The following is a 24,143-nucleotide window of genomic DNA, read 5'->3' as shown; positions in this document are numbered from 1 at the left end:
AGATCAGAACTTGAAGCCAAAATGGCCTCTCCCCTACTAGATGTTCAATCGTCTTCACACAAAGGCAGGTGTAACATTGAACTTGTACGGCCCAGCCATATGACAAACTGGTTCTCTTTCCATGGTCAGCAGCTCTTCTATATGTGTGCCACTTGTTCATTCCGGTAGTTCTGTCTCCACATTTGGGTCATGCCAAGTTCATCCATTAAGCTGGAAGGATGCAGATCCCTCTCACACTTCATAGTGCCAACTGTACGCACACCTTAGAAGGCCCCTGGAAGAAACTTTCAGGCATCAGATTTTTACCTTTTTACCAGTTTAGTTTCCCCCCTGCCGCTTGTCTCTAGGAGACCATGCTTTTCAGTGTACCTTCCCTAAGAAAAGACCAACATGAATCCTACGCTGAACTAATCAGTACAACTTTAGATTGGCTAGTTCACCATAGGGGTCTGTCTTTCCTCTATGCAAGAGTCATTTTGTTTGTACAAAGATGTAGTCGGATTCGGCGTAACGTGCCAGATTCCCAGGGAGACTGAATTTGTACGTTTTAGATCTGTGGTTGGTGCAACAATTGTTTAACCCTACATGTTTTATGCCTAGTAACTCTATCACCTTGGTCCCTTTCGGGTATTTCTATAAAACCCCTTCCTCTCAGGGGCTGCCACCCACCCCAGGTACTCGTCCTCTCCCTTCCCAGATCGAGTTTCCACCTTCCACTCACGCCAAAGCGATAGGCAAAGTTAGAACCCTGCCTCGTGCTGTTACGTATGACTCCTTGGATTCGTTGGTCAGTTCCAACAATCTTCGTAATATTCCTATAGTCCGCAGATGTGACCTGCTTTCTGAGGTTGACTGACTTTAGGGGGTAAACAAGCATGTGCGATCTACCCCCCACGACCTGTCAATCTACGACTCGTCAAGTCTTCTTTTCCCAATGTTAGTCGATTATATTTCCATACTTAGTTGGAATGTAGTTGGACACAAGGGGAAAATTAAGAATCCGGACTGGCAGGTATTTGTTTCAAGGCATGATATAGTCTTGCAGGAAACCTGGTTAACTGATGCAGCTTGCTTTGGAGGATATGCCTGTCATTCCTATCAAGCCACTCCCTCGGCTAGGGTGAGGGCCACGGGCAGCCTAGCTACTTGGGTTAGCTTAAGCCTTCAGGTAGACATTAATTAAATCTGACTCGCCTTTCCTCTTAGTGTTTAGCGCTTCTCTGACAAATTTTGTCTTATCGAATTCATTTTTACATGAATGATTTTATAAATACTGTTTGCGTTCACTTTACTCACCTATTTAATTTTCTGTCTAGATTACAACCTCAAGAAGCAAACAAATAACTTTTTATTTTTGGCGATTTTAATGGTAAGCTGAATGGGAGTACTTGGGCTTTTGGAGAGCGGGGGGGGGGGGGGGGATGTTATAGTGCATGACACCAGGGGGATCGAGCTATATAACAATCTTGCGGTACATTGCTTGGTGGATTTACTTTAGCTCCTGGAGGAGGGGGGAGGGGAACATTACCGTTTTTGAGGGCGTGGCAGAGCCTCAACCATTGATTGTAAGCTCCAATTTAATACCATGGTTGTCCTAGAGAGGAATGTTATCCATCGATGCTTTGATAGGTCTTGTTTCATGGCTAATCACAGATTGAGATGCTCTGAATGCACATCCGAGTGTATGGCCGGAGGTTCGGCAGGCTCACCGAGAGTATTAAACTGCTCGGGGGGAAAAAGGAATTTTACAAAACGGGACTGGGAGTTACTGGGTAGTGCAGCAATTAGGAAGGGTAGTAAGTCCTTCTGGAGTCTTATAAATAGGCCTCCTGGTTTTATGGCATTTATTTTTTTAACATTTCCATCTGTATTTATCCATAAATATTTTTTCGGCCATTTTATTGGTGTTTATCCATATTTTATGTTTTGAGAATAAACTAACATGTAAAATTGTATATTTCTTCAATTATTTAACTGAACAACATGCACTCTTACTTTGACTTTAGCGTTGTAGCACATAAGGCAGGCACATAAAAGAACTGACAGGTAAATATCAGCATTATATACAAATACATGTAAACCTATGCCTATATTTAAGGAAATCTCATGTTTTTAAAATCCCCATGGCGGCTATCTGCGTAGCAGTTGGTCTGGAAATCATGAAGGTCTACAAGAAGAGTTACTCACAAGAAGCACAATTTTCTAATTTAAAAATGAAAACTGACAGATTTTGTGTTTGTATTGATCTGTAAAAACAGAAAACTGGGAGCCTTACTTATAAATCAAATTAAATCTAGGAATTCTCCTGTAAATCCACTTTTACAAAATATCTCCGGGTCAGACTGGGTTTCACATTCATTTACCTGATTGAGAATGATCCGGATAAGATTGCCTCCCTGCATAAAAGACTGCAGATTTTACTGCCGCTTATATCTTTGCAGTAAGTAGAACTGGCTATCCAGCATAGTATGGGTGGGAAAGTTGCAGGTCCAGGTTGGCTATCTATTGACCTTGTGAAATGTATGCCAGCGTTATGGGGACCCCGAGCTCTAATGTTTTCAATTGCTGCCCAACCACTAAATACCCCCCACTCCTGGACCTCCTCTACAATCGTACCTATATTAAAGGGTGATCGCTCATCTCCCAAATGTTAGCGACCAATTTCTCATTGACCGCACAATCCAAAGTATTGGAAGCGTGATCTATGACCACTTAGATAGGCTAGTGACAAAAGTATTCTTTCTCCTTTTCAATTTGGATTTCATCCTAATTTGGATACAACAGAACAGTGTTTGACCCTAGCTCTGATAGTAAACCAGTATACTCATGTGCTAGACGCTCCCTCATTTATCTAGCCTTTATGGACCAGTCTACTGCTTTTGATTCAGTGAACGGGTGCAAACTATGGTTGATGTTGGATTATGGGGTGGACTCCCCCAGTGAACTTTGTGTATTCTTTACATGCAGACCTCTCAGCCAGAGTGCGTCTTAATGTTTATGGTGATTTATTACCCTAATTACTACTGAAGAGGGGAATACGGCAAGGGTGCTTATTGGCACCTTTCCCATTTATTTATTAATGGTTTAACAGCTCCTCTAACTTCTACTCATGTAGATGCCCCAAAAATTGCAGGCACCTCGGTGCGTTACTAAAGCTGATGGCGCTGTCTTTTTAGCTCTTACTCCTAACGCTTTGAGACAGTTTGCTTCTTTTATGCAAGATCTCGACTTAACAATTAACTACAGTAAATCCAATATGTCCTGTGGTCCCAGTAAATTAAGGCTAAAAAAAGTTCTCATCAGTGCGCAACCACTTACTAGTGTTAACTCTTGCTGTTTGGCTGTGACTTTTAGTTCATCAGGGTCTTGAAACCCTCAGCTTAACAACTCCAGTCTTCAAATCAGTAGAACTGCAGGGACAGTTTGTATTCTTATTTGACTGGGCTGTAGAGGGACTATCTCACCCGTATTGAAGGTGTATAACTGTGTATTAGTGCTGGTATTTATGCAGCAGGGTTGTGAGGTTTTAAAAATACTTTCTCTACAGAGGAAAATCCTAATCTCCATCGGATGTTATATGCTTTAATACTCACTCGGACCTTATACAGGAATTTATTTCTGATGCGGTACATTTAGCCCCTCTTTTGTTGTGGGTCAGTATTTGGAATAGTAGCCACTTTAAGTAGGGATATTATCCTAGAGTACCTCGGTCCGGAGAAGGCTTTTTCCATCCCATGGCTACGTTACATTTGTGATACTCTAGCCACCCTGAGATTGCCTTCTTTGTTTACAGATCCTAGTAGCATCACCAAAGAAGACAAATAAAAGGTGAAAGCTATATTCCTGGAGCATTGTGAAGTCAAGAGTGGGAAATTAGCTATCTAAATGCACAGTCCTGAATTATCATAGATCCTTAGCAACAGGGCAACCAGCTATGCATTTATCCATTGATCTTACACAATGGGAGCGTTCGCTTTTTCATTTCGGGGGAGGCACAATTTATTGGTCCCTGTTTTTTGATAGTGTGCCAGACCTTAAGGGTAATATAGTGTCGTCATGCCCTTGCGATAATCTGTTCAAACATCACTGCACTTTACCTTTTTTGCGATTTTTGACAGTTTGTCACATATGCACTTTTTGAAACCCTTGATAAAGTTAGTTCCGACGGTGTAGAGTAGCCCTCTTTCACCTACAGTCATTACGCTTGCCTGAAATTTATTACTGTCCGTGCCTTTCAGAAGTCAGCCATTTGGGCAAGAAAATTGATGGTTCGGTAAACACGTTTTTCTTTTTGTCACATTTTTTTTCTTGGAAATTTATGACTGAGTATGTTTGTTTTGTGAAGTCTTTTTATATCAACATGGTTTTATTGTACTAGACCATAATGACTGAAGTATTAGAGATTGTATTCCAGAATTCAAATTGTATCTTAATTATTTTTATTATGTATTTATTCTGTGGATTATTTTATGACCTAAATAGGTCCAATACAGATTTTGAAAATTGAAATTTAACTGCAACCAAGATGAATTTGAACGCAGTATCCTAAATCAGCGGACCACAATGATCCAGGTAAATGGTTTATTAAAATAAAGATGTTTGCAGTGGACGAGACACAATAGAACTTTAAATATGTTGGCTGGTGTCACAACCAAGAACATATTTTCTAGTTTGCTGGTAGAAACCCTGCCATCAATAGCGTCTGTAGGAGCGAAATGGTGGCAGCCTCTCCCATGTGAGTGGAAGCTACACCTTCATGTGCGGCTACAATCAGATCATGGCTTTGAGCTGCTTTTGGTATTGCAAGATCCCCAACACCCGGAATAGTGACAAAAGGAACATTCTTGTCATTTAAATGATAAGAATATTTAGAAGGAAAGCCCTTGGGTAAAGAGGTGCCACCTCAAAAGCATTCACAACAGCCAAGATATCATTGTCGATACGAGATTTGGGTTTTTACCGCTGCGATTTTAGCTGTGGCTATTGCAGATTTGGCTGCTTCATCAGCCAGAGAATTCCCTACAGCATGTGCTGCCACTCGATGACTCCTTGTATGTATAACATGCATTTGTTACAACCTGTCCTTAAGATCTACCACTTTAATCCAAAGCAGTTTGTGCTTGTTTGTGCTACCCAGGGAATCTTGGAACTCCTTTTGTCGCCAAAAATGTAAATGGTCATTATAAGGTTGTACACAATAATACGAATCGCACAAGTGTGTGGGGAATTTAGGATTCGTATTTTCAAGTGCAATAAGTAAAGCCTTCAGTTCCGCCAACTGCTCAGTGCATTCTCCTAGAGACTGGGCACAGGTTATTTGGTGGTGAAATGCCATCTAACATGCCAATTACGGAGGGGCATGCAGCAAAATACTGCTGCTTCGAACCTATTGCAGGTTGTGCCGAGCTATCAGTATAAATGACAGTCTTATATTGAGCAAGAGGCAGAACTAAAGAAGGCAAAAGATACACACTCGTATTGCAAAACTTCTTGCGTTTGCAAGGAAAGGTCAAAGACAAAGTCTACATCTATGGCTGTTAAGGATCTAGCCCATTATATTCAGCGAGGATGGAGGGCTTTTGCATCAGGAGCGCTAGCTTTGGTGGCAGCCCTTAAGGTTGGCACAGGAGAAATGACAATGCTTTTTCCCTGTGCACGTGGCTGTTCTTTAAGGATGGCCGTCTGCAAAGTAGTCAGTATTATTTCAGTAGAAGCAAATAGCAGTTCTGCTGTAGAATACAAATGTGATTTATAGGCTATTGGTTCTGTTTCACCTTCGTTAAAGGTGACCTGCGTAAATCCAATTGCACCCGGCAAAATGTGGATGACTAAATGTGTGGTATTGACGTGTATGTAAGTGGTGTTTCAAGCAAGTCAGATTGTAAAGATCAGAGTTTTTCAGTGTTAATATAACTTATAAAGCGCACAAATACCTGGGGGTCTCTCTGCGCTGAACCAGAGCGTAAGCCCTGAGGGAAGGGAGAAGAGTTTATATTAATTCGCAAATAACCAGGTTTTAAGTTCCTTTCTAATAGAAGCAAGAGAGTTGGCAGCTCTTATGTTCATTGGGAGCGTATTCCACAGTTTAGCTGTACCATGGCCTATGCTTCGACCTCCCCAATTCTAGGTTTGAATCCTTGGTATCAACATCAGTCTGGCATTGGTTGACCTTGGGGGTCTGCCCGGGTGGTACCAGGAGAAAAGGTGTTTCAGAAATGCTGGTCCTAGATTATTCAGTGATTTATAGGCCAAGCAAAGTGTGTTCCGATGTCCAGCAGAAAGCGGAAAAATCAGGGCATATTGAGGCATAAAGTGGTTTAGTATGTTGTGCATAATCTGGTATATATGTTCTGCAAAAATTCAAAAATACCAGCAGGGACTGTAATTTTTCATGTGTATTTGGAGGCTGCAATTGTGCACATTTCTCCAGAAAATGAGGGGTAAGACTTTCCCTCATTGGAAAGTTCATATCCTAAGTAAAGAACAGCGGTTTGATTATTTCAAATTTTTTGTTAAACTTGTAGCCAAGCTCAGCAAATAGCAATATATCGCAATATTATGCAAAATGGTATTTCCTCACTCTTGGTGGGCCTTTTACACTTAACTGAATGAACAATTACAGGACTAATGACATGGATGCAGGCAACTGAGCCTGCTCTTGCAGGCTAAGTCTAGCTGGACCAGCCAGCAAAGTACGTGAAATATACAGAGTAATCCTTCTGTATAGGATGACTAGAACGTTCTACATAGCACAGGTTTGTACCAAATTCCAGTGTCATAGGTGTAGATACAGGGTATAACCTGCCAGTAGTGGCCATTGTGGCCCCTTCGTTACTAATGGAGCTCATTTGAACAGTCCCAGGTACATGAGGAAGGGTGTCATTTAACCAAGTCTGGAGCTCCAAGACGGTAAGAGGAATTTCAACAAGTGCATATGAGCGATATGCATCAGGTTCCTGGGGCGTTGTGTTCATGAAAAGTATTCTCATTAGCGTCCATAGCCAGAAATGTGACCGAGGAATAAAAAAAATTCAAAGCTTAATGTTGCATCCTCTTCTAAGACAAAAATCACAGGAGCACCTGCTGCGGGGAATCAATGCTGTGCCAAATGTTGAGCTACTGCTAGACAGTAGTTGGCATCAATCGCACTGGGTTGCCCCATAAGTAATTTCAAAAGAATTCAAAGTATAGTACAAATCTGGTGTAAACCTTTTAATGTTCAACCTTGAAAAACCAACCGAAGTAGGTGCTACCTATAAACTGTGGAGGAAAAGATCCCTAACACAATAGACCTCTCCAGTCAAAAGGTGCAAGGGTATTGTGCACAAGCTAAAATATTGGGCACCATGTTGCAGGGATTCTGCTAAGGAACAAAACTATGCTTCGGATCATAGAACATCGGCGTGTAGGGACAGAGTACCATACAACTTCAGTACCTCCTAACCTTACCAGAGAAACAAGTGAAATGGCACCCCAGAAATTCTTAGGGATCACAGTAGCAGGACACACCCTTTCGCACTCTGACTCCTCCCCTTTAAATTAAACACGAGGCACAAAGTAAGTTTAGAATATTTATTCAACCTATTGTGTCCTAAAATGCAGTGTTCGTGCCACAATTAGAAAACAAAAGCATACTAAAAATACTGTTGGCATGGTCAATAAACCATACATCATAAAAAGCCCTGTTATGTTAAGACAGAATATCCTATAGGACCCTTCCCTTCTACTGAAGCTAGAAGTTTATATATCAACGATCTCTGGGATAAGTGATGGACCCCGCTGGTTAGCATTCACAGATGGACGTTCCGTATCTCAGCTGACGTAGCAATCTTATCCCAGAACCCTTGCTAAGAGTGCCTACTTATAGTCCTGTGCTCAGTTATGACAAGACGTGTATGCTCATAAACAGCAGCTGCATTCTTGTTACGTATAGGTGCTAGTTCCTGACCAGAGCGAATAACAAGGGTCATTGTTTTTTTACCTAGTCTGTGGTGTTCAGACTAAATCCCAGTAAAAACAGAAAACAAACATATGCAGGTTCAGTGTTAGTACAATGTGGTACAAAAGCAAGCGTGTTTATATAGTAGCGTGTGCAAAAGAAATTGAGGCCTACAAAGTGCGCAATTAGGCTAACCTAGGGAAAGCTACAATGGGCCATGCAGAAAATGTGACAATCCCATCCATCCACTTTGCCACCCCATCCACACACTGCCGTCCACCCATTACATATTCCACTTCACCCATTTGTCTTTTTACCCACTTATACATCCATCAATTCCTTTACTCTGCCGTCCTTGCACCTGTCCATCAATCTACCCATTGCTTTACTCTGTCGTCCTTTCACCTGTTCATCCACCTATCCATTCTTCAATCCTTTCACTCACTTATTAATCCATCCTTTCACCTTCTCTTCTACTCAATATTCCTTGTATCTTTGCCTCTTCTGTTCACCCATCGCTTGTTCTTCCTCGCTCCTGCTTACACTTCTGTTGACGCTGTATTCCTTTATAGAGGAGGTGCGGGTGAGGACTTCTGACTAAAAGCCACAGAAGACTGCCTTGGCGTCGAAGCACTTGGGCATCAAAGGAAAGTCAAAATGCAAAGAGGTACCCCACAGATCCTGACAGACACAATGGAGGTCGCCACTCAGAGAAACCATCGATGTCGTAAGGCGATTGGAGGCGGAGAGTGCAAAAGAAGGATCGACGGACCCGCCAGAGCTGAAGAAAAGGGCATTGAAGCCCCAGCACTGAAGACTGAACACTTGAAATCAAGCGAGAGTAGGCTTTAATTTGAAATGGTGGCGATTCTTCAGAATAATAATTTTGAGGCTTCCATGAAGGAATTTGAAATCCCCTTGAGGCCATCGGGGAAAAAGAACAGGTAGGAAGAATATTATGGGCAGCTCAGACCATCAGGTACTCCTGAGCCACAGGCGGATGAGCCTCAAGGAAGACCAAGGGATCTTCTAGGCTGCCGAAAGTGGCAGTGAACAATGGCAGTACCCAGCAGCAGATTTGCCAGAAGAGGCTGTCCACACATACCTCCTGATTTTAAGTGTACTTCTTCCCCTAGGTGATTTTACAATATTGGTGGTAGCAGTTCATACTTTTCATATAAACAGTGGTCCAGCATTTACCGCTAAGGCATTTAAGAATGCTATGTCTTCTATTGCAGCATGACTGATATACCAACCTGTACTCTTTCTGCCTGGAGTCGAACAGTGTAGTAGAGCGAGCCTATGGTATGGTAAAATGAGCCTAAACTGCTAAGGTATTGGATTCAGGATTGTCATGGTACTACAACCTGTACAGGCTCGAGCACCCACTAAGTATTTTGCCTCAATGAGTATTAGGTGGCCGAACCCCTCACGGTATTTTTTTTGTTCCAATGTATGTACCCACTCTCAATATCCATTTAAGAATGACTGAGTCAAACAATTGAGTAATCTGACCCAGTTTCAAAATTTGTTTTGTTGCAGAGCATTCAAGAAGTTAAACACCCTCCACAAAAAAAACAGAAGGGGGGAAAAAAAAAGACCCCAACAACTAAAGAGAAAGCTGCTCACTGTTGCCTCCCTAAAGAGGGAGAACTAGTACAAGAATGCATTCCTAACTAGCAAGTCTTGGGACCATCTTACAGACCACATGTTCCAATTTAGAATCAGAAATTCCTTTATTCGGTTGCAAAAAACAACTATAAAAGTGCATTATTGCAATTAAAGCCATGATTAAGATATCCTACTAATAACTATACATGTAAAGGTATGTGACAATACAAAAAATTCATGTGCAATATTTGAAACCAAGTAAGCAATATAATCACTCAAATTGCTTAGTGCTACATGACTGTACAACAAGTGTCATGAAGGATCCTATGTAAAAACATTCAGCATCCACCAGTTACTGTAGGAAGGGTACAGCTGGTCTACACTACCTAAATTAGTCACTTGATAAATGGAAAATTGTTTTATATAGATTTTACAGGAAAAAAAGAAATGACCTTGTTAGAGTGGACCTTCCATCATAAGTACATTGGCACATAACTAACGTTTTTCTGAAAACCCAAGGGTAAAACAAAGTAGGTACATGACTGTCAGCCCTTAAACGAAATAGGAATCTTTCCAGCATCCACATGTATTAAACAAATATAATCAAGTTGGGGGTAAGCTAAAACAGAGGGTGTTTAACTTTCCGTTAAAAGCCTTTGTGAACGGGCATAGTTTGGTACTAGTGCTTTCACGGTCTCTTTACCTAGTCTCCCGCTGGAACAGGACTCGGCGAAGACATGATGCAATCCTACCTCGGTAATGTTTTTTTCCTCACACATGATAGACATGAGATATTAAGGCTTGTCATGTCTTTTAGGATAGTCTCATCGATGTATACCCCATTTTTTCTAAACGGGTGACCTTTTACCTAGTAGCTTGCTCCTGTCTTAACACCAGGCTCTAAGTATTCTATCATAATCCCTGTACCTGACGTACATATACATGTCCCCAGTCGCGGCAGATTTATTCTGTATCAGGGTCACCACTTTTTTCATCTTTGGCCAACAGCCAGCTGTGCATGATCTCACTTGTTTAGAAAAGCATTGGTGATCGTATTCAAAACATATGACTGTTTTCAAAACATCCATGGTTGTTTTAAAAACATATTGATTCTAGAAAAAACCCTGGAGGGACCACTTTAGTATAAAAGACCCTCACTTCCCTCTACAAATTGGAGAATTCCTATCAAGCGGAGACTGGGGTCCTGCATGCTAAATCTCCAAGCAGCGTTCTGACATCCCTTGCTGGTTGTCCTCCTCAATGCAGAGACTGGGTCCTTGATTACCAACAATCGGGTGAGGGCGCTTGTTCTTCCTTGGGGGGTTTCTTGGCTACAGATAACACATCTATACTCATATACACCTACACATCCAGGTTAGGCTATTTACATTCTAGCAAAAATACTTATGGAACGCATTTTAGGAATATGCAAGTGCTACTGTTTTTATCTGAACTGTTTATGTTCATCTTATTAGCTCTAGTAGAAATGTATCTACTATTCACTATATTGGTACTAGCAGTCTCTTTCGTATGCTTCTGTCTCCTGATTGTCAGCAAATGTTTTACACAAGGTTGTTGCTGGACCAATAAATAATTGAAATGTCCTAATCGTCATCCTGTGCATTTTCTGCAAGAAAGCAAGCACGTGTCTGAGCGAAATGTGGACAACAGTACTGTACAATCCCTGAGGGATCAGGGTTCTCATGTTCAGTGGTTGCCACTGTAGAATACAGGGGGGTGGTAGTGGCACTGTAGAGCTAGCTGGTCTAACGGCTGACGTATCCTGTGGGGGTGTCCGGAAGCGGTTGGGACACCAAGCCCTCAGTTTAGGTCTTCCAAAATGCTCAGGTCCCGGTGCACTCCTAGGAACTACACAACATGGCACCCAACTTTGGTTTGGTTCTTATATTAACTGTAAAAATCTGAATAGTTCGGTCCTGCTTTCTCAAAGCCCTATTCACACATTTTTCAGAGACTTCTGAAGAGGGGAGGGAAATCTGCCTCAGCTAAGCAGATATACTCTGTGTATTGGCTGAAGGTTTAACAAGCTTGTAAGGATAAAAGATTCCAGACATTGTGCAAAACCCCTAAATACTACAAATTGTTTATGCTTTTCCTTATTAAGAATGCCTGACCACGCGAGTGGTTCGGGCTCGGGAGAAGACTAACTTGCGAACGCAGTTAACATTACAGAAAACTGCATGCAGTGACTATAAAATTGTTAGAATATGGTGTACCAGCAGCAGGTGGATGTTTTACCTTTGTGATCAAGGCACATGAGGTATTCGGATCAGAGGTGTTATATTCTTGGGTTCAGTTCCCACCTGCAGATCTGGTGACTAAATTGTTCCACACACACATTGTAGTTGAACCACTGGAAGAATACATTCCATACGAAGACATTGAAGTCCCGTTATCTTACCAGCAGCGTAAAAGCTGGTTTAAAGGCGCCCTCCCACACACATCTGTCATGATACTCTATCCGCACAGCATAGGAGTGACCTGGCTGGTCTTAGCGACATACATTCCACATCCTGAGATGTGGTCCATGGATGTGGTCCATGTAGTATACAAAGACATAGGCTATACAGACAATTGTCCAGTTCGTCATGCGAACATTAACAGACCAACCTGCAAGAAATGCTCCAGCTGGTCTGCATCACCACACCTACAATTAACCCACAGACACTAAAACCCATGATAGGGACAATACCTTCCAAATCGGGTTCGGACGTGAATTGCTGTGCTCCAGTACAACAGTTTCTTCGGTTTCCCTTGGTGTACAAGACACCCTCGACTGTATTGTTTTTGATTGCGTATCCCATCCTCTGCTTATTGTATTTACTTAAAAAGAAAAAAAACTCATTTGATCGGAAAGCACGTTGCAGGCCGTCTGGCCTACCCGTGTCGATACGCCTTCCAGTCGAAGGAACGGACTCCATTCAAATTCTGCCCTCTGTGCCACGTGAAGGTTCTGCGCACCGACTTACACGAAGTGTGCAACCTGTGCTTGTCCCCGAAGCACAGAGAACAGGACTGCGATGCACGCTACGAGACCGTCAGTCTCGACATGGAGATAAAGCACGCAAGTTACATTCTGGACCTCTTTGGAGAGGATTCGGAGCAAGAAGCTGGAGACTCCATGGGAGCTGAAGGAGGACCGGATCCCATCTCAGACTACCGCTCTGAGGGGGGCTACGAAATGGCAGCGTACTGCGAGTACAGATCCTCCTTTCCCCACAGTCCACCTCAGTCCAAGGAAAAAGCCTCCGGTCCAAACCCTACCTCCGTGCCTACCCCAGCCTCCGGGCCACGGTTGGCACTGAGCATATTTCCGATGCCCCGCCATTCGGCGTGTCCCCGAAACCTACCCAAAAGTCTTCTGGCTCTGAGCCGAGCTACCTGAAAACGGCTCCGCTCCGAAACCTTTGGGATTGAAGTCAGGCTCTGGCCCGCCCCCTTCAACGCCGAAAACACTTTCAGATCAAAAATAATCAGGATCCAAAACATCGGCAACAAAACCATCTGCACCGAAACCTTTGGCTCTGAAACAACCGGACGAGCCGATTCCATCTCAAGAACATTTCGATACTCTACCTACCAAACCAGATCCGAAACAGACCGTTGTACATCCATCCAACTACTGGACATATTGCCACAAAAGCGGCCCTTAAAAGGAAACCTGACAGAGGAGACCTACCACATTCCTTTAAAGAGGAAGAATGTCAGGACTAATTCTACTCCTCAGCCTCAATCTTTAATAATTTCACCTTAGCACTCACCACCACATACACCTGAAGATCGGGATGATGGGGGACAATGCACTATTACTCCCAGACCCATGGGCAGATTATAATAACCACTCTCCCACTGGGAATAATACTTACCTGTACCCTACCAAGCCCTCTTCACCAGATGACAGCGTAGGTTACATAGGACTGCTGGGTAGAGCTGCCAACTACCATGGTGTATAGCTGTACAAAGAATCCCTTGGAGGGAGTTTCCTTTTTGAAACCTTTAGCAGCACACAAGTCATCGCACACTCCCCATGCTAAAGGGTAGGATCAGGCAGGTTGATGACATATTTAATGACCCCGTCAGGGCCCGTATCCTTACCCCTAGGGTAGATAAAAAGTACAAGCCACCATCATCTGACCCAGCGTACATAAAGGGACCATTACCATTGGACTCCCTAGTGGTGTTCAAAGCACGTAAAAGGGCAAACTCTCAAACTACAAGAGATGCTCCACCCCCAGGTAAAGAATCGAAGCTTATTGATGCTTCCGGGAAAGGGTAGCCACTCGTGCAGCAAAATTCTGGCGCATCTCTAACACGCAAGTGATGCTCACAAGTTATGACAGGGTGCATTGGGACAAGATGGAGCATTTCCTCCAATTTCTACCGGAGGAACATAAATCTAAAGCACAAGACCTAGTGCGGGAAGGACAGCTCATGTCAAATAATGCAATCAGGTGCTCCCTAGATGCTGCAGACACTACAGCTAGAGCTGTAAACACCAGCATCCTTTTAAGAAGGCACGGTATCTCAGGTTTCAAACCTGAGGTCCAGACTTCCATACTGAACACACACTTTGACAAAGAACACTTCTTTGGTCCGGTGGTAGTCCTCACTGTAAAAAACAAACAAAGAAAGACACTGAAGTATCCAAATCCATGGGCGCCCTTCAAGTAACACACGCACGTGGTTCCTTTCATAGCTCTTTCTACCAAGGAGGGTCCAAAAATACCTCCACCACGTACAAGAGCTACAACCAACCCTCTGCGGGTTATTTCAGAGGGGGTTACAGAGGCAACGATGGCAAAGGTAGTGGTAGAGGCTCAAGTACACGCACCTCCCCCTCCAATGCAAAGCAGTGACTTCCTATCCTCCCCCCCCCCCCCCCCCCCCCCCCCACCCGCCCATTTAACACTTGTCGGGGGGTGACTTTCAGTTTTCCTACCTGTCTGGCAGTCCATAACAGATCAGTGGGTACTGGAAATTATCCGTTCTGGTTGCTGCCTGGAGTTCACCAACAATCTTCAAAACATTCCCCCAAGGTCACACAAACTCACCGGATCACCTATACCACCTCAAACCAGAGGTTCAGTCACTCCTTCTAAAAGGGGCTATAGAGCCCGCACCAACACAATACCATGGGTCGGGAGTGTACTCCTTTTAATTTCTAATACCCAAAAAAGACTGTTCTTTCAGAGCAATATTGGACCTCCGAGAACTAAATCTTTACATAGTCAGACCATTTTCACATGGTAACACTTCAACAAGTGCTACCACTTCTGCAAAAGAGTGACTTTCTGTCTACTCTATACATAAAGGTCGCCTATTTACATATTTCAATCCATCCCGCTCATCGCAAAGTTCTCAGATTTGTGATAGTGGGTCAACATTACCAGTTCAAGGTACTCCTGTTCAGAGTCTTTACAACGTGTCTGGTGGTAGTCGCTTCTCACCTAAGACAACACATCCATGCTGCTTTTAGCAGATTTCTTCAGTAATCTAGGTGGGATTCTGCGCGGTTCTTTACTGTGAAGTATTTTATCCGTGTGAGTTCTTCGATAACGCCTTTAGATAGTATTGTGAGTACGTATATCGGAGCTTTTGAGTTGGAACTTTATATGATTGCTCTCCCGGCTTTGCTATGTAGAATCTTAACTACAATAAAAGTTTCTTCTTCATGAGTAACGCCTGCAACTCTGCTTTAAGTCGGGATCGCTTAGGGCACTATTGCAAGTTGTTTGTGAATACCCCATAGGCTTTCCCACTCTCGAAATGACCAGTAATGTGGGTATTGTTAATTTGAGAATGGGGGAATCTTGCTGTATTTAGAGTTCCCTTCCCCAAGGTACTATGAGAATGTAAAAGTCGCCCATGTATTTCTATTAACACGTGATGGCTAGGAAACATTGCAATTTCTCTTTCCAAATAGGACATTTCACTCGCTTTGCATCGCTGATATGCCTAGGGAGGGGAAAAGCGGAAATGCTGTATGGCCGCAGGTCTTATAATTCCCAGCCTGGTAGAAAGCTATGTTTCTGTCCAAATCGGGAACAGTTTTTGAAACAACTATATTAATGCATCTATTTTTTCAATTCACTAATCCACTCATAACTTTCTGTGGTGTTCTTTAACCCTTCACAGAACAAATCTAAGACTCCCCCATTCTCAAAAGTCTACAGGTGTCCATGACTGACCGAACATGTATCCCAACTTTTGTTCCCCATGCATTTTAGGTTTGGTTGTTAATTGTTTTATACCTGTGGGCCCCCTCCCCGTATGTTTGTCAATTATTATATTATGGTGTCATGTTCACTTTTGTTTGTTTGCTTAATGCTACAGGAAATATTTTACACCTAGGAGAATTGGATCTAGTGTAGCTCACTACCAGGCCCCTGATCTTGATTGTGTACTCCTTATGGGGCCACTGTGTTGACTTCTATTGTACAGAGTTTATTCATGTACTCGCCGTGTGTACAGCGCTCTGATACCCGCAAGGGTCATGTTCGCGCTTTATAAAACTTTATAAATAAATAAATCCATGTCTTCCCCTACTTGGACGACTGGCTCATCAAAGCCAGTATGTATCCAAAGTGTCTCCAGCACTCTCACAGAACAATTCAGATACTACATCAACTGGGGTTCACAGTCCGTGCGCTAAAATCACATCTCCAGCCTGCCAATACTCAAAACTACCTAGGAGCCACGATGAATACTCAAAAGGCTCTGGCGTTTCCCAACGCAGCCAGAATCCACAACATTCAGACTTTAGTTCTCCAGTTTCAATCCAATCACTCACTTCCAGCTGGGGTCTATATGCAACTACTGGGAATGATGGCATCTTGCATCATGATCGTTCCCCTTGCCAGGCTGCACACGCGTCCCCTTAAGGCATGCTTAACGAGTCAGTGGAACCAATCACAGAGTCTGTTAACCGATCTAGTGTCTGTAAGCGGCTGTACTCATCGCTCTCTGCAGTGGTGGAACACACAAAATGTATCAAAAGGACGGGCCTTCATAGACCCGGTTCCACAGACCGTACTAACAGCAGACGCTTTCCTCACTGGCTGGGGAGCTCCTCTTCAGCACCACACAGTGCAAGGCCTAATGGAGCCAACAGCAAAAGTTGCTCCTCATCCATCATCTAGAGCTGCTTGCAATCTTTCTAGCTCTCAACTTCACCCTCTGGTTCTCCTCCCATATTTCCAAAGTTGGGGAGTTCCTCAGATAGATCTGTTTGCCCCACACAAACGCTAAAGCTTTGCCTCCAAGTACCCACACCCACTCTCCAAGTGCAATGTACTATGGATGAACTGGTCAGGGATATTTGCCTACGCTTTTCTGCCTCTCCCACTCATTCCATTAGTGGTTCGGAAGCTCAGGCAACATCCCTCACACTGATCCTAGTAGCTCCCACATGGGCCCGTCAACCATGGTTCACAACCCTGTTGGAGCTGTCTCTGGTCCCGCATCAAAAGCTGCACCTAACATCCAGTCTCCTCACACAGAGCCATGGAGAAATCAGCCAACCAGATACCAAATAACTGAACCTCGCGATCTGGCTCCTGAAGTTAGTTTGGTTATCTGAACCTTCCACCAGACTGCATGATCATCAGGGAGGCCAGAAGGCCTACCACAAGAGCCTGTTACGCAGCTAAATGGAAACGCTTTGTTATTGTTTGCAATAACAATCACATCAACCCTCTTGATGCTTCCATTCAAAACATCTGCTATCTGTTACACTTGAAGCACTCCGGATTGGCTTACACCTTCATCAGGCTACATCTCGCTGCAGTAGCTGCGTAGCTACAAAATAGGCAACATTTATCGCTTTTCAGAGTGCCCGTAATTAAAGCGGTCATGGAAGGACTTAAGTCATACCACCAAGACTCCCACCTGCCCCAGTGTGTAATCTTAACATAGTCCTCACAAGATTAATGGGGCCACCTTTTTAACCCATGTATACATGCAAGCCACAGTTTCTCTCTTGAAAAACTGCTTTCCTCATTGCACTCACTTCACTGAGAAGTGTGTGTGAACTACAGGCACTAACCATTGAAGGACCTTTTTTGCAACTGCACAGAGACAAAGTGGTTCTTCGTACAAATCCCAAATTTCTACCTAAGGTAGTATCTGCATTTCACATAAATCAGTCGGTAGAATTACCTGTATTCTTCCCTCAACCTGATTCTGTTGCAGAATGAGCTCTACACACTTTAGATGTCAAAAGAGCTTTTATATTACATCGAAAGAACAAAATCATTTTATAAGACCAAGCAACTTTTTGTCGCTTTTGCACCAGCACACAAGGGCAATCCGATCTCCAAATCAGGTATTGAAAGGTGGATTGTTAAATGCATTCAAACCGGTTGTGCAAAACAAAAAAACTCTAACTGAACCCCCTAGCGAGCGCATACCACTCGCTAGGGTAAAGTTAGGGGCTACTATGGCTTTCTTAGGAAACATCCCCATAGTTGACATTTGAAAAGCTGCAACATGGTCTACACTGCTCACATTCACCAAGCACTATTGTGTAGATGTGTTAGTGAGACAACAAGCTAATGTGGTCCAAGCAGTACTTAAAACACTATTTCAGACAACTCCAGCAACTACAGGTTAGCTTGACATGTATAGCTGTAGATTCACATGCGCCTACACGCCTCCCCGGGTACCTGTAGGTGCTGCAATTTTCTCTTTAGTATACATACATACACATGGACATCTCTCTTTACTACTAACTTCATTCTCGCCCTCTGCAGGAAAATAATCTAACAAGGGAGTCTATGCCCATGCACACTATGACCGAAAGGAGGAGTCACCAGCCTCGTGACTGGGAAAGACTTCTTCAAAGAAAAACAAACTGCAAACATCCGGACCCAACACTAGATGGCAGGGGTATGCAAAGCATGTGAATCTACAGCCGTACATGCCAAGAACAGATGCTTACTGGTAAGTAACATTATCTTTGCTGCCGTTTACGTCCGAATACACAGTACTTCTTCGTTGGCAGTTGTTCCAGAAGTATTGGAACAAATATAGAATGAGTACAAGGCGCGACGTGCCCTGGACTTGGGAATGAAACTGATGGGTAATTTTGCTCAAGTCTCTGCAATCATGCGGAGTAAAATAAAGGGAGAGGCAGCAGCAGTGGCCATACACAGCCGCCTAAGGGAAATAGCACCTAGAAATAGGGAGAGACAATTACCAAAAGTTATGAAAGTAACCTATGCTGAATTAGGTAGAGAAAATTTGGTAACAAAAGCAGGGAAGCAACAAATGGCGGGTAGTCCTGACAAGGACCACTCTAAGCAAGCACCCACTTCTTCTAAAAAGAAATGGGAAAACAAAAATTCTAAAAATAATAATTGAGAAGATTTCACGATCAAGGGATGGGTCTCCCCAACTGGAGTCCTCTGAAAAGAGGTACAACCTTAGGAATCGTGATAACAGTAGAAAATCTGATTGGTATCAGGACACTGATGTACGTTCCTTTAGTTCCTTCCAGGGTTCGTCAAAAAACTCAGAGGGACAGGTGATCAGAACAAACGACTGAAGATTGACCAAAGACAAAAAGAGAAGCACATTGCCCTTCAAATTACATTATCAAACAGGAAGAGCAACATAAAGCAAAACCTCAATTCAAGAAGAAAGTAGCTGGCTTAAAAATTAGACATCCCCAGGTTACTGAGGACTCAGCTTCTGAACGGAGAATAGGCTCTGAGAATGCTAGACGGCACCGCAGAAGTGACAATAGCTCGCCAGAACCTGAAGGATTTTCTGGTGACCGCTGTATTGAATGAACATATCACGTGGAAACACCTGATACCAGAGTGAAGTGTCCTGCATAGATTATACAAAATTACACTCCGAATAGAGGGGAACATCTCGAGAAACGTTAAAGGTCTCTCTTGGGAGAGTTTGACCTTTTGATATGACCTACTGCTAGCAGAAAGGGATTGGCCGCCTGAGTTTGTGATGGATTGCCCAAAGGGCGAAGGCGTCATTTTGACTGCTTTCTCGGACCTCGATCCTGAACACGAACATTTGCAGTTCAAAATGCACACAGTGCTGCACTAATTAATAACATTGTGCGGAAGAAATACATAACATTAGATATCTCGAATGGATTGTCCTGCCAGAATATAGCTCCAGACAGATATTTGACAGCATTTTCTGCCCTCGGCACTTCCGTTGTTTGCCTCAAAGGTATAAGAACAGCCCGGGGCTATTATCGGCAAGTGTCAAATATGAAAAACATGCAATGAGGAGGCAGTGTCCTATGTAGATATCTATCTGATGGATGATGAGTTACTTGAACTCTTGAGCAGGGTGAACAACATAATTGTGGGATTCACCAATTTGGGCTACAAATGTAATTTTAGGCATTCCAAACTAGCTCATCTCAATGTCCTGTTTTTGGGATATGAGCTATCAAGTGAAGGCAAGAGCTTGGTAGCCAACTGTTTTTTTTTTTTTTTTTTAGAAAAGTCTGTGCTGCTGCAGCCTCCAAAGACACTCAAAGGTTTGCAATCCATATTAGGATTTCTACATTTTAGCACAACATACATTCTAGATTATGCAGAAAGAGTAAAACCTTTCTACGATTTGATCAGACCAGATTTCACACCACACCAGTGGACACAACACACAGATACTTTACGTTCAGTTCATGCTGACATGATAGCATCTAAACATATGCACACGCGTGTAAATACCCCTAACTTGGTGATCAGGGTCAGTTCTAATTGCATACAAATCACATTGATACACAAATGCTTAAAAATGCGATTTGCAGCAATTGAAAAAATATTGACCGCAGTACGGACTGCTGTAGTGAGTATATACACAAGGATAGTGGTATTGACCATAGGGAAGGCGCTCCTGAAAATATTCACTAATTGGTTTCTTAGATGCTAGTATTTTTGCATTGCTAAAAAGTGGGAGAGAACTACCCACCTCTCCTAATTCCTGCGGCCTAGGCTGCAGCATGAAACTTGCATAAATTCCCTAGCACACTACACTTTTAGAACACTACAGTAGTACAGTAATACTTTTCAAATATACACTCCACCCAAACAATAATGCGATTCTTAGGTCTTCATTTCCTTTCTTGATCCTCGTACTCGAGGACGCTGGCGTGTGGGGAGTCACTGAAGAGATTACAAAGGAACTAGCCGTTGGCTGAACAATTTTTGGATTATAGCGACGACATTGAATACACCTGAGATATTACCCACGCCGGAGGACCATGTGGGTCGGAAATATCACCGCATGATAATAAGTACTGATGGAAGCCGATTGAGCGTTGAAAAAGTTGCATGTAAAATACAGAGGCGACGAAACACGTGTTGGCATTGGGCTTTCGACCAGTCACAGTTACTGACATTAAAGAAGGCCCAAGAAAAGAAATGAAGACTTAAGAATCGCATTGTTTGCGTGGAGAGTGTATATTTGAAAAGTATTGCTGTACTACTGTAGTGTCTTAAGTGTCGTGTGCTAGGGAATTTATTTAAGTGCTGTAGTGAGAAAGTACTTTTTTTTTTAAAAACAAGAGCGACCCATACGTCCTTGTGAGCTAGGTTTCCACTTAAGCAAATAAACACAATGTTCACAAGGAACTCATTTATCAAAGCAATATAATATGTGCAAGCTAAGGTAACTTGCTCAGATTTAATCTCCGTCATAAATATCCAATTACGACCTTCGTAATTAGGTCACAGTAAAAATTCCGGAGAGTATCTATACATACTATTTAATGATAATTCTTAAAGCCCAACACAACAATTAGTCAAGATAGTGCTTACTTCAGCCGAAGTAAGTGGAATTTATTCTGCAGTCAGTCTTTACCACAGATTTATTTCCTTATACATGAATGAATTAGGTTTGCGTTAGTTGCACATTAGGAGTGATTTGTGAGCCCCAGTGAAGAGACGATAACCTATCTTGGTGAGTACTAAGTGAAAACATGTGAAAAAACGGGGAAACAGGTTATTGGTTAACATCAAAAGGACAAGCTGTACACAATAGATAATGAATCATTCAGGCTCTCTTTTGTTAGTGTTGCTGGGGGTCGCGTAACTAGTTAGCATGGAGGAGTCTCGTTTGCTATCGGAATTAACCAGACAAATCGCTCCACCAACTAAGAACGGCCATGCACCACCACCCACAGAATCGAGAAAGAGCTATCAATCTGTCAATCCTTTCCGTGTCTCTGGGCCGGGTGAGGTTTCCTGAATGATTCATTATCTATTGTGTACAGCTCGTCCTTTGATGTTTACCAATAAGCTGTTTCCCCAAGATAGGTTATGGTCACTTCACTGGGGCTCACAAATCACTCCTAATGTGCAACTAATGCAAACCTTCTAATTCGTTCATGTGTAAGGAAATACAGATGTGGTAAAGACTGACTGCAGAATAAATTCCACTTCGGCTGAAGTAAGCACTATCTTGACTAATTGTTGTGTTAGGCTTTTTTTTTAAGAATTCTCATAAAATAGTATGTATAGATACTCTGGTATTTTTACCGTGACCTAATTAGGAAGGTCGTAATTGGATATTTAGGATTGAGATTAAATCTGAGCAAGTTACTTTAGCTTGCACATATTATATTGCTTTGATAAATGAGTTCCTTGTGAACATTGTGTTTTTTGCTTGTAGTGAGAGAGCACTAGCACTGGGGAAACGCATAATTGTCGTAACCCCGGTACCAACTTTAGAAGCTGTTACTAAAGCGAGCATTCAACATGCAAAAGCACTACATCCGCGATGGATACAATGGGCTAATTCTCCCACTGCAACAGATGTAGATTACAGATACGATTATACATTGAAAACACAAGCGTTCCTGCAGTACGAACAAGCATATCCTCTGGCGAATGAAGTCTTGCCTCTAGAGCAGACGTCTTCAAACTTTTGGATGCCGAGACCCCCCCCCCCCCCCCTGTCAACATTTTGAGGCGTAAGGACCCCATCCTGACAAAAATGTCTAAACCTGTTGACTAAATTGCGTGGGATGAAAATGTAAATGAGGTAATGTGATGCAGCGTATTTTGGGATAGCATTGCTTCATTATTTTGACAGTCCCCCCATTCCTCTTTCACATCTCCCCTTGGTTCTAACATAAGCCCTCACCTTTGGATCACACTCACTTCTTGTGTGTCCACACTTCTCTTCGGCAATTCACATTTCTCCTCATCCCTGACCTCTTCAATCAAATTCTCTCACTCCCTTGCTGTCCTCTCTCATCCTAATCACCAAGCATACGGGTCGGACCCGTATGCTCCTCTCGGCAGGTGCCACTCTGCTTATTGTTCCCTAATTCAAGAAGGCATGAATTGTCTGTCTCGCTGGTTTGGTGCAGGCCGCGTAGTCATGGAACGTGCACCCTCCTTTGCTTCGCCCCACCAAGAATCTATTATCCTTTAGGAAGATATAAAAACCTTTCTCTTATGCTCTGTAGGTTACCCCATTTGGCTGGTTCTCCTTCTCCTTCAGTGTGTTTCTCATTTGCCTTCAGGCAGTAGATTGTTATTAGCCCCAGGACATCTTTTTGTAACAGTAGTGCACTACAAATGTAAATAATAGGCAGAAGCAGGGGAGCCACTAGACCAGAACTTCAGAGGGGGGGGCACTTCCAGTCCGGGCTGGTCCTAACGCTGGTCGCACCCGGTGCATCAGTCTTTTTTGATGCCCCAGCCAGTTTCCTCCTTCTCCATGAATTCCTTCACTGCCACTCACAATTCACTGCAACTCTCTATAGCACCTTTCTGACAAACATTTCATTTTGTTATAGCACTACTCATAGTTTACTCACTGGGATCTGCATGGTACATATTCTTTGTAGCAGGCACATTAACCCTCTGCACTGTGTGGGTGACAAGAGTGCACGTTGAGCGATGCAACAGTGAGAGTAGGACAAGAGGAGTGACTGCAGGGTGAGTGAGGTGGCGTATGAATTTGGGTGCGGATGCAAGTTCAGAATGGGATGAATGAATGTATGATTACTGATGGGCTTGTTTGAGTGAGTTGCATATTGAGTAGTGAGGGGAACAGGTGAGAAGTGTCACAAGTGCAGGATGAGTAGTGTACTCATGTGACTGCATGTTGAGGTATAGGGTGAGCAGCACAAGTGCATTGTGAGTGCAGAGTGATCACTGTGAGTGCAAGGTGAGCGGGTGAATGGTGCGAGTGCATGCTGATCAGTGTGAGGGCATTGTGATCGCTGTGAGTGCAGGGTGAGCGTGTAAATGAAGGGCGAGAATGAGGAATGAGTTGTCTGAATGCAGGGTGCATTCCCAGACCCATGAAGTAACTCAGCATGTTATTGACGGCGGCGTAGAGTTTAAAATCTAAGTTAAACTATTGTGGCATTAATCGGGGATCGAGGGTGAAGGAAATAATGTGCTGATCCTGCAACAAACTTCCAGTCCTATGGTTAGGGTTGCCAGCAGATTATTTTTATACCACAGTCGATACAAAAAAAAGCAGTCACCTAAAGCGGTATTTTCAGCACTTATCTGTGCATACTTCCAACAGCAAATATAATAGAAAGCACTTTTAATTGTGTTCTAGGGCTGCCTCA

At 43.1% G+C, this 24,143-nt stretch overlaps 1 protein-coding gene across 1 annotated transcript in view; it reads left to right on the top strand.

Annotated features, from left to right (window-relative positions):
* AMMECR1 (AMMECR nuclear protein 1) overlaps positions 1-24,143 on the top strand; it is a 533,815-nt gene that overhangs the window by 49,546 nt on the left and 460,126 nt on the right. The gene's annotated exons all lie outside the window — the stretch shown is intronic.

Source organism: Triturus cristatus, chromosome 5_2, assembly GCF_964204655.1.
Source record: "Triturus cristatus chromosome 5_2, aTriCri1.1, whole genome shotgun sequence".
In the NCBI taxonomy this organism is placed as follows: domain Eukaryota; kingdom Metazoa; phylum Chordata; class Amphibia; order Caudata; family Salamandridae; genus Triturus; species Triturus cristatus.
Note: the sequence above shows the minus strand (reverse complement) of the source record. Positions and strands in the feature narration are given on the sequence as shown.